Genomic DNA, 12,362 nt, shown 5'->3' with positions numbered 1-12,362 from the left:
TCTGGTAAGAAATAGAAACGTGAATAAAATCACATCATACGTGCAAGGTGCATTTAAACGTTTAAATAAATATTCAAAGGTAGATAATGTATCTGACTCTAAAACAGCAACCGGTGAAGAATTCCGCTCAGCTATTGTACGGGGAAAAATAAAAGGCGTATGCATTAATGTGTGATTGTGGAGCGTGATAACTAAATTCATGACTATTTCGTAGATTTCTTATTTCTTGTAAAACTAAATACTTGGTTGTGTCAATGCTGTAGGAGTTCCTGGATAACAAATAAAAAAGTTTCAGCCTTAATGGTTTCCGACGATCTGCTAAAGAGGGCACTGCAGTAAATTGAGCATTTGTGTTACCGAATCCTTGCGTAAAAATTTTGATAAGGTGAATCTGAGTGCTCGGCGTTGCACATTCTCAGGTATTTGAATTAAGGCGATTTGGAAATGGTCACACCGAGAACTGGCATATTTTAACCAGGTGTTACGCAGGTTAGGTAGACTGTTAGTTTAGAAGATTGTGTAGCGAGTTTTAGTTTTCGACGTAAGAACCACAGGTTCTTTTCGGCAGTTAAACAAATCTGGTTAACGTGGGCTTTCCAGCTCAAGTCATTTGCTATTGTTAATTCGAAATGCTTTGCTGCAGTAACTGTTATTAGTTCTATAGGGCCCATTATGCAACTATAGTCAACAGCTTGCTTAGTATTGGTAGTGATCCTTATGAAGACTGTTTTTGTCTCATTAATTTTAATTTTGAATTGGCCCCACTAGTTTTTAAACATAATTAGGGAGTCAATAAGTCTTGATGTACACCTTGGTCCTTATTTCTCGTTAAATAAACAATCATCAGCGGAAGGACGTACGGTAACCTTTTTATAAATATCAGCAGTGATATCGTTGATATAGATTAAGAATAAAACTGGCCCCAGGACAGATCCTTGCAGGACGCTAGGAGTTACGCTCAAGAATTTATGACTTGTAACCGTTAATCTCAACATACTGAGCTCTGATAAGTACGCACCTCTCTTATGTATCAGGCTAGAATTGATCCCTATAAACTTTAGTTTTTCGATAGGTCAGGGTGAGACACTCTGTCAAAGACCTGTGAAAGGCCTTTGACAAATTGCCCCATCAACATGACACCTAAAGGGTTAAATCACTTATATAAATTAAAAACAGTAAGAGCGCAAGAGCGAACCCTTAGAAAAAGCATGGTGCTACTGCAGTGGATATGTGTTGGCACTGTAACCTGAAACGAACTGCGAATTATTCGTAAGATATGATTCGAGTACTGCGCGAACAAAAAGGTCCAAACAGGTCATTCTGGAAAAGCATCTCTCAGGTATGAACAGTTGACAATATGTGCCAGGCGCGGGCTATATGCTCGAAGTAGTCACGTACTCGCGCCCTCATGGCATGACACTCTGTGGCCTGTCTGCGACTAGCTTCCTCCTTTCGATCAATTGCTCATGGTTTTACCAACTCCTCTATACTACTTCATTAATAATGGCTGCGACTAACACACTGCGCCCGGCAGCCTTCGCACTAGCACCTCGTGCGGTGCCTCGTGCCACGAGGCACCCCACGAGGTGTCACTGCGAAGGTTGCGCTTATCCTTTAGCATTTACTAGATCACGAGGTATCGCATTATGGTGCATGAGCAGTGTGTTTTGTGTGCGAGTGCGTGACTGCACGCGCACCCCGCAGCTTCATCTAAGCAGTAAGGTTGCGTTAACTTGGAAGGCCAGCCGGTAAGCGTTAAGCGTCAAAGTGACCCAAGACACTAAGCGTTCTTTGAGTGCACTGTTGCAACAAGTGCATGTAGACTGCCTCAAATATTTCACCTCGTTAACGGGTGCTTATAGACAGGCGCTATCCCAACAACCTCCCTGATCTATCTCAGTTCGATACCGCTAAATGTTGTCGTTGAGAGGCAGGGAATCCGCTACTTGACGACCCGAGACTAGCGACGTTAGGAATGGCTACCGCCATTCAGCGCAACAACCGGCGGTTCGTGCTTCGGAAGTTGTTTGTGAACAGTTGCTTTTACTGCTCATGTACTATGTTGGGACGAGTGCAGTGTGAAGAGGCGTGGCGGTGCACTCAACTCCCCTAGATATGAAAGCTGATACGTGTTAAGGGATCGCACTTTGTGCAACATGCCGACTAGCCGCTACGGAAGGCGAAAAGCTTTCTAATTATGCTTTGAAACATTGCACAGACAGCAAACACAGACTTCTGGTATTCCTTAAATGATGCTCCCCGGATTGCTTTCCACGCATATAAGGCTACTGCGCAACGTTTGCTCCAACGAGGGCGTCATTAAACTAGTGGCGCAGCATAAAAATGCGTGAAATACACCCACATTCTCATTGTGAGCTATTGTGAATGGCGGTGAAAAAGGGGTTGCAAAAATTTTAGAAATTTGCGTTTATTAAAAACTGAGCTCATTTAAGGAAAGTTTCTTCTAAACTTGGTCAATCATCATCTCTTTGTGCAACGGTAAATTTCCAGGTTTAAGAGCCAAGTTTGCCAAATTATAAGTACTGGCGCAGTTAATGGATGAGCATCCCCGCTTGAAAAATTGCTGTAGAGCTTACTGGTGAAATGCCTGTCCCATGCGAGGCTGGGAAAGGACAATGAGCTAAAGATTCCTTGCTACATCAGCACTGCAAAGGAATTCGCTTCTTTTCGAGGTTCTTCTCAGTGCTCGGCAATCATTACCATCATCATCAGTCGGACTATACTCACAATAGAGTGAAGGCCTCTTCCATACTTCTCCAATTAATCCAGCCCTGTTCCAGCTGCATCCGCTTGAACTCTGGAAACTTCTTGAGCTCATTCGGCCACCTAATTTTCAGCCGCCCTCTGCTCCGCTTTCCTTCCCTTGGAATCCACTTTTTTTCCTTAGCGACCATCGGTTATCCCCGCTTCACACTACATGTCTGGCCCATGCCCATTTCTGCGTATTGATTTTCAGTAGGATGAAATTAACTCGACGTATTTCTCTGACCCACTCTGCGCGCTTCCTATGTCTTAATTGTGCCTGTCATTTGCAGTTCATAGCCCTCTGCATTGTCCTCAACTTCAGTACAGCCTTTTCGTCGCCCACCACAGCACACAGCACTATTTGCGAAGCGCCATTTGTCTACTAACTTTGACCTGAGGTAGTAAAATGAATGGAACACAAGATTTATCACCTTCAAGTAAACCTAGGTTTATCTTTTATTAATTTATTGTGGCCGAGTCACCATCATATGAAATATTGCTCGGAGGGGGCAAAGCGCACGATACGAAGTAACGAAATTTGAAGGAAAGAAAATGAATTGGTACGTAATAACGGTCTTGCTCACTCATCACTGTGTATAACTGCGTTATTAGAAAAGCGCGTAATTGGAACAGATCTTTTTCGTCTGTAGCCAAACTTATTTCCTCTCGGAATTCGTATTACAGCTGAGTTTGCGAATATTTAAACGACATAATTTAAATAAAATACAAATGCGGCTAAACAACGGAGCAGTGCAGTGTTTTCGTCGTCTAGTTTAACCCGCTAAAATCCATGAGCCAACAAATAGCGTCTAAGACGCAAACAGGGGATTGCGGAATATGCGCGCAGGTTTAAAATGAATCACAACTCTTAGATCAGGATGCGCTCTATATTGCTGTGTGATTTTATTTCTTTAAGCAAGTATATCAGTCCAAAATGCAGTTTGTAATCCGAAGAAAACTCGAGTCAGTAACGGCACCGCCCTTCGAAGACAGGGCGGTGCCGTTACTGACTCGAGTTTTCTTCGGATTTCTTAGTGGCTCGACCTATATCATTGCTGGAACAGACTTCGATGGTCTTGGCCAGCGACATTTTTTCATCTCCTTCCGTAATAAATGATTGGACTTCGCTTCCGCAACGAACAACCCCGTTTTCTTTCACGTCATTTGGATGCACCATTATATTTGCTTCTTTATTACGCGTACTCTTCCATCGTACATGTGCTTGCTCAAGGAGAAAGCGCTTGCATGGGAGCGCTGAATCTATCGCACGACTTTGTACCTGCAGCCAAGTGCTTCCTTCTTAAGTTGAAGTAAACGCGAATTGATTCGGAAGTAATTATACAAATGCGGACAGGCAGAAATATAAAGCGAAGAAATATAAACCAACCAACCAGAAATATAAAGCGATCTAAAAAATAAAACAAAGGAAGAAAGCAAGAAAGGAATAAAGAAAGAAAGAAAAAAAGGAGAGGGGCTGACGTTGGAGTTGGTTCCATTAGAAAATATTTGTGGTCAAATAGCGTATTCATGTCTGCGGAGTTTTTGTGTAATGGAATAGAAATTACGGCAGATAAACGCACCGATGTTTCATTGCAGCGGATTGCTCACCGCTGTTGATTTATGCGGATGGACATGCTTATGTTGACTGCATGGCCAGCTATGAGGATAACCGTTTTAAACGAAAAGGTATGTTTTACGCATACACATATGATACAAAATAGTCGACAATTTTTATGCCAGAATAAAAGGCACAAACTGTATCAGCATGTCTTCACTGCGTTTTTGCAATTTTGCTATTGAGTATTGTATTTTGTTTTATTGAATCCTTGGTCACACTCTTTGTATGTCAGTAAGGTGTGTAATAAAATCAGAATCATGTGCAGCTTCTGGAGAGTTCACCTTGTGTTTGTGCTCTTCAACCACTCTGACCGATTGATACCATGATATCAACAAAATGACCTATACACTACCGTGCTATTAGAACCCACCTTACACAGTCTATGTTCATATTTGCTGATGGCAGATTTATTGTAAATTTGGAGGGGGCTGAAATGCTTCACTTTACCACTTGTGCTTTGCACGTTCTGTGGAGGATCAGGTGTTAATGAACACAAACTTTTGTAGCAACTACCGCGAGCGTCCACCCTTCAATATTTCAGTCCGTGAAAGTCCCGTGAAAATGAATTGAACGAACAGCTAGAAGAATTGCAACGAAAGTGAAGCCTCAAACTGGAAGGAACAAAGTTAGAAAAGAACAATATATTCCGCCATTTTTTTATTTGCACTAAGACTGGCAGCTCAATATTGCACATTTACAGACGATCTCTTTCACTGAGCTTGCTCGTTTTTAAATTGTAACACGCCCATTCAAAACTTATCAACGCGACGCCTCACTTTGCGACATGTACTCCTGGCTCTGTTTCATAAACATTGAATTCAGCTCTTTCTTGAAAGAAACTCGTTTCACCACACTAGTTATACTTGTTATGACACTAGAACTCACACTGATTAAGACCGCAAAGCTCATGCGCCGTATTCTCGTACTAATACGCTCCATAATGAATTTATTCCCAGTACTGCCACAAAATGGGAGCGCCTTAAAACGTCCTTTGTCTAGCACTACTCTCAAGAACACCATCCTAAGCGACCAAGGATAATATTGTACTGCACTGCAAAGTAATGTTATATTTCCATCGTCCCATCCCCTAGCATTTAAAACCTTTAAAGCAAGCATATTCGAAACTTTAATGCAATTCCCGAATGCTGGTACGTTTTGTGTTATTGATAGTGTTTGTGCTGAAATGAAGAAGCCCGCAGGAGAAAAATATTATTCGTACAAACGCAGGCAGCAGCTGAACAATTGGACCAGTCACGTTTTCACGCAGTATTTTGGCTCCGCTTGGAAGGAAGGCAAATATTTCCGGAATTCCCCTGTTTCAGAGTCCGTTACTGATCAGCGCTAACTTTCGCTGGTTCCAAAATAACGCCGCGTAGATTTCAACACACGTACTGCGCGTATTAAGGCCACCTTCATCGTGAAGCTTGTCCGCTATGCTGGTTTTCCGGAGTTTGCGGGCTCAATGAAAGCAGACCGTGTCATCTCACGACAACGCAAGAGGACGCACAAAGGGTGAAAAAGCAAGATGACGCCCAGGAAACTGCCATTCACTCTCAACGGCGCGTCCACAGAAGAGCAGAAAAACGCCACTTCGCTCTCCCCCTCATCACTCGTCGCCACTCTCACTGGTTGTCCCTAGTCATTCGAGGCGTATATAAGCGCGCCGCAGCTCTGCCGATGGCACAGTCGTCGCGAACCTCGCTGAGCCTAGCGTGCTAAGAAAACCAGTGAGTTCGCACAGCACAAGTTGGAAGAAATGGATATAACTATCAAGGTGAGAAATACCCGAGAGCGGCGAGATTTAGGTCAGTGGGTTGTCACAGTGATGACTCCATTATTTACAATCCTTCTAAGTCTACCAGAGAGAATAGGTGCTAGTCAAAGAAAGGGCATCATATCTATGCTTGCCATAAATAAGAATTGACGTTTTACTGCGTTTTGTTTTTTATTTTACCGCTATAACTCCTAGTAATCCCTGGCTGTTAGTTTATCGCCTGTTTTCTTTTTTCGGGAATTATGAGCGCATAGTGTAAATATAAGCACTAATAAGACTAGAAATTACGTTAAAAAATTGGCACTTCTTTCGAGACGACATAGCCACACATATTGTTTAAGTTGTAAAATAGTAAATTCGTAAAATTTATTTAAAAAAAAACTTCTTGCGGTCTACATAGTACGCTCCCAAAATATCTGATACAAGTTCTCGCAAAACAGCTGTTATTATTATTGTTTGATTAAAGCTCCATTTATATAGGTCAAGGAAACGTCCTTTTAGAGAATTGGCGAATTGGCACTGGAAAAAGTGCTTAATTTGGGCTTATTCCTGCTGGCGTCCTGATTGCGTTGGTATCCTGTTATCTGATAATATTTCCAGAGAAGCCACTGTAGAGCAACTCTTCAGTTTTATTTTGCAACATAAATTCAAGCAATCCTTCAATTTATTTAACATACAGCGTTTTGACAATGCTTCTGAATGGCCTATTCCAAGCTTTCCCGTCAGAATGCTGGACGGAAATTTGTGTTATTAGAACTGTTTTTATCTCACTGTGCGGTATGAAGCTGCTTGTATTCACGGGGTATTTATATTTGGGGAAAGAAAACGTAATCATGGCATCATAATTCCCTCAAAAGCTGAAGCGCATGACTGAGCGTCCTATTGTCGATGAAGGAAGTTTCAAGACTAATTCTTTTCCAGCGCTGTTCAAGGCAGAGTGCTAGCCGAAGTGTAGAATTCCCTCTCAGGGGTTTACACTCATATCAAATTTAACAAAAGCGCCATGCTTTGCAATTTATTCACCGTATAGCAGCCAGCCAAGTAAAGCGCAGCTTGTACAGCGAAGATGAGGTGATTTGTTAAAAATATTGCGTTTCCATACTATCTCTAACCTGGAAAGCAAAAAACAAACGAACGTAATTCTAATCATTTAAAGCAATCTTTAAAATCAGTTGCTAATTATTTTACTGTTTTGTTTCTCGTTTTGCTATTATACTTTTTTCTTTTTGATGATTTCTTTTCTCGTGCACAAGGCCCTCCTCCTGGTCAGCGTGGTCTCCCTCGTGTGTTCTGAAAACCGCTACGGTGGAGGTGCTGCTGGACAATCAGGCGTGCGTAACACTTTTATATGCAAACTCACTGTAGGCTGCATTAGCGCCTTGAAGGCACGCTTCACTACTTTATGGCAACGTTCTCTGGATTGACAAAAGGAAATCATGATTATCTCAAGCTCTGCCCAAGAGATATAACCCAGTAAATACCAGCGACAATCAGAGACGTTTGCTTTCAAAATGAGTGGTGCTGTATATTCTAGAAAAGTGTCACCAACGTTCAATACTTTCAAGGTTCCGTCGTTTAACAGCTGAAAATAGCAAATAATAGCAGCCGTCTGAAAATGAAGGACGAATCACTTTGACTAACTCGATTTTAAAAACTGAGTTATACTAAACGCCCTGCCTCCCCACTCCCCCTAAAAAAAGGAAAGAGAAACAAAAGAAACCTTTGTATAGCCTGCTCCAAAGATAAATAAATATACCACGATTAGCTGCAATTATTTCAAGGTGGAATGTTTGTGAACGATCAGAAGAGCACAAATAAAACGCAATAAAGCGTGAATAATAATAATAATAATAATAATAATAATAATAATAATAATAATAATAATAATAATAATAATAATAATAATAATAATAATAATAATAATAATAATAATAATAATAATAATAATAATAATAATAATAATAATAATAATAATATTATTATTATTATTATTATTAATTGGTTCACAGGAAGGGAAAGGCGCAGTATCTGTCACACTTGTTCCCGTGGACACCTGAGCCACTCCGTAAGCAACAGCGTGAAAAAAAGCGAAATTAATTCACGAGACCTTGAAGTTGACGCCTATCCAATCGTGCCCCTTTAAACGTTCTCGATGAGATACCTGACAAACGAATTTTTATCGCCCCTCCAACTAGTTTGGTTTACGAGACACGTTTAAGCCTTATTTCAAGAGATATCGCTATATTCTCCTTGTAAATGCCTAGAACAAAATATTGAAGTCGCGGTGAGAATATGTGCATGCATAGTGCTCTTAAATAGTGCGCAACCTTTTTTGCAGTTGCATTTTGCCCGACTCGCGTCCTGTTCTTCTAGCGGTGCGACGTTTCCCATGTCAGATTCCATGGCTCCACTTCCTTTTTGTTTTCTGATTTCACTAGCCTCCCCAGCCATACAGCTTTGGCTACGACAGCACAGACGAGTTCGGAACCCAACTCTTCCACAAGGAGCAGGGTGACGCCAGCAATACCAAGACTGGTTCGTACGGTTACCGGGACGCCAACGGCCTTTACCGGACTGTGACGTATGTGGCCGACGCCAACGGTTTCCGTGCCACGGTGGATACCAACGAGCCCGGCACCGCACCGGGCGCCAGTGCCGACGCTGTGTTCAATGCCAAGCCCGTCGCCGCAGGTGGTGGTGCCGCTGGTGGTGCGAAGGTGACCCCTGGACGCTACGTGGGAAGCAGGCCTGGCGGCTACAGTGCCGCTGCGGCGGGAGCTGGCGGTCCATGGGCGGGCTAAATGCGACTACTGTCCATAAAGAAACGCACTACGATGCCAATCTCTTAAGCTGCTTTTCGCTGTTATGGGGCACCAAGCTGTATAAAGCCAGAATGCATGTGCAATAAAAATTGTTGCTGAAGAATTTTACCCGCGTTTGTAATTTGACATAGAAGAATATCTTCGTAATGTACTTGGAACGCTAATAGTGCCAACCGCATGAATGCAGGGTGAAGGCGGAGGAGCACGGCCCCTAAGCATTTCCCCACATTTCATATTTCGCTCCTCTGATTTTAGTGTGGTCATTCACAACGGGGCATGAATACGCGTGACCTTCCTGTGAACCCAATAGATTGGGAGAAAGGTGGCCTCATTAGTCTCCTTTTCGGAGACTTCTCCTTGCGAAGTTCACGTAATGACAGTACACGTGGTGTTCAGGGTGAGTGTAGTTGCTGTGGAGCGTTCGAAAGCTCGCATAGCGCTGCCATGTCATGTTTCCGCAATATATCGAAAATCTAGGTAATCGTTTTGCCGTGTATAGTATTGAAGTACACAAGACCAGTCGAAATCATCATTGCGTGAGAACTGCCTAAAACGCAATAATCCTATTCTTTCTCTCTTCCTGCAGGGAGCAGACTGCACTTTTAAAATGCATATAGACGGTGTTATTCGGTCATGCAGATGTCGAGTTGTAGTTTGAAGAATTGATGGATGTCGTCACCAACGCCAAGGAAATTGATGGTGTTTTGGGATAGTGTTGTTTGGAAATAAAAAGGAGGAATGATATCTTTGTTTTAAATTGCCAAAGTGGCAATAATACCGCAATGATCAAGTTGAGATGAAGTAAACGACAACCATGAAGTGCCTTATGTCATAAGAAAAAAGCATTGTCTGCTTTATACGGGACGGATGAATCCATGGCTATATAATGTGCCTTTTAAGCTGGAACACAATAAGACCGGCCACGTGTAATCAATCAAAACTTTAGTTAGCCTAGTAATTTCAGGATGGAAAGCAAGATAGTGATTCCATCCGAAGAGGATACGTTTCATGCCTTGGTGCAAGTCGAATTCTTTACGCAGCTGTTGGGAAACGTAAAAAGCGTTGTATCAACTGTTAAATGTCAGCTCAAAATTAGCGACGGAACATTGACGAAAACAGCCTATTAACGTCAAGATAGCTGAAATTATGTACGTTTTACATATTTGCCCTCTACATTTGTTTATTGACTTGATCGAGGCCTTTGACAACCTTACCCTAACTTTTAACTTACAAGTTGTCTGCGTGCATTTGTGTTATTCCTACTTTACTATGATCATGTTTACACGAAAGAAAATGGTAGATTTAAAGAGATATCGAACACTCCTCCTTCAAAACAATGTCACTTGTTGTCGTTGCCACGAATATCAGCGAATGCCACTCTAGCCGATCAAATATACTAGCGAGACACGATGAAGTTAAACATATTCTTAACACATCTTGAACCACAACAAACATTACCTCCCCAAACCTGCAATTAAGTCAAGAGGACAATAATCTCTGGCAAACCTTGATAAAAATAAAAAATATTATTAATGAAATTTTATAGAATTGTAACGCTCAAAATGCACCACTGACCTACATGTAGAAATAAGAGACCCCTCCAAAATGAAAGCATTTATTAGAGATGCAGTGGATGCACAACCTGAGCACAGACAGTAGCTGCGTGAGGGATATCGTAATCGGTTTTCAGGCAGAATTCAGTACTCTTTTGTTTCATAACTGAGTACCAATGAGATCCTCCACACAGGTGCTTTGTCATATCAGGTGCGTTCTGCTTCAGTTTTCCGCGTTATTCGCGAAAGTTTAGGGTTACAGTCACAAAATTCCTGCTTTGCAGTTGATCAGTTTGATAAATACATACGCTTTTTTTAGGTGAAGTACATACCCACTACTTTTAAGAATGGGTGTGTAGGTGAAGATAACAAATGATTATGACATCCTGACTGTACGATGTAACGAACCATTTTTTTTTTCTGTTGCATACCACCCCCATAAAGGTAGTGTTTCTGTGTTTCTACATTTTCGTGACGAATTGTTAAAGTGGACTAACGAAAATGACTAATTTAAGGATTCTTGGTGGCGAGATAAACATTGACATTTTACGCCCTTCCACAAATTGTGAAGAACTATTTAGCATTTTGGAAAGTAACGCATTCTCTAATTTCATAAATGAGCCAACTCGTATGCAGCACGACACTTCACCAATATTCATGTCTTCATTGCGAACACTACTACCATGCCTATTTGTTCCGGTGTCCTCAAAACCCACATTAGCGTTCACTTGCCGATCTATTTAGTCTTCAACCGTAAAACGTTCAGACTAAAAATGGTCAGCCGATAGCAAGCACGTTCCGGGATATAAAAGAAAGTACACTGGCCCAATTCATAACCTACTGTCTAAAATAAACTAGCAAAGCATTCTTGAGAGCCGCGATGCTGTTGAAGCCTACAGCGTTTTTATAGACACATTCACAAGCCTGTACAGTGATTGTTTCCCCTATAAAACCAGGAAGCGACCACGGAAGGCGCGTAAAAAAAATGACCGATGCATGTAAAAAGCATAGAAACAAAAGGAACATCCTGCTAAAAAAAAGTAAAAAAATTTACTTCGAAAACCATTTTCTGCGAGATAGTGTGTATAGTCCCCATATATCATTTGGAAAAAATGAATACACTCCTCAATCAAGACTGCCTTGATTGTCAAGACTCCTCAATCAAGGCTCTCAAATAACAACCCCACTGAGATAACGATAAATGGCAAAACTATTTCAGGACAAGGTTATCCACCGCCTTTATAGATTATTTCTCCACAGTTGGAAATAGGTATCACGACAAAAACTATAGACATGTTATGGTTCTACGTGTTAAAGAAACAGCATTCTTGTTTCCGGCTATATCAGAAGAAATTACCTCAACACCTCTGCTTTAGGCAATAGCACTTGTAGCGATATTGATGGTTTGCAAATTCGTCCAGTGAAACTTGTTGCTCCGATCGTGGTTCCAGTATTAGAACACATCATTAACTTAAACTTTTCATCTGGCACATTTCCGCATCGTCTTCAAATGGCCAAAGTTTCTGTCCTGTATAAAGGTGGTGGAAAAGATAACATGTCTAATTATAGACCTATTTTTATGTCACCTATGTTATTGCGACAGCAATATTGCGCCAGGTTTCGAGCCGTTTCGTAGCTCACGGCCGGTCGCCACGGTTGACCTTGAACAGCCGCGGATAAGAAGAAAAAGATGAGAACGCTCGGTCACTGGCAGCTAATGCTTTCGCTTCCACATTCGGTTCAGCAGCATATATTGTCGCGTAAACGAGGCCCCTCACAGTTGCGCCCGGGGCAGGCTCAGAGTCCAGAAACAGCGTTAGAGCTCAGTC

At 41.8% G+C, this 12,362-nt stretch overlaps 1 pseudogene; it reads left to right on the top strand.

Annotated features, from left to right (window-relative positions):
* Positions 1-6,140: 6,140 nt before the first annotated feature.
* Positions 6,141-8,959, top strand: LOC146200882 (cuticle protein 10.9 pseudogene; annotated as a pseudogene).
* Positions 8,960-12,362: the final 3,403 nt, after the last annotated feature.

This window comes from Amblyomma maculatum, chromosome 2, assembly GCF_055883805.1.
Source record: "Amblyomma maculatum isolate TAMU_Amacu chromosome 2, ASM5588380v1, whole genome shotgun sequence".
NCBI classification, from domain to species: Eukaryota; Metazoa; Arthropoda; class Arachnida; order Ixodida; family Ixodidae; genus Amblyomma; species Amblyomma maculatum.
Note: the sequence above shows the minus strand (reverse complement) of the source record. Positions and strands in the feature narration are given on the sequence as shown.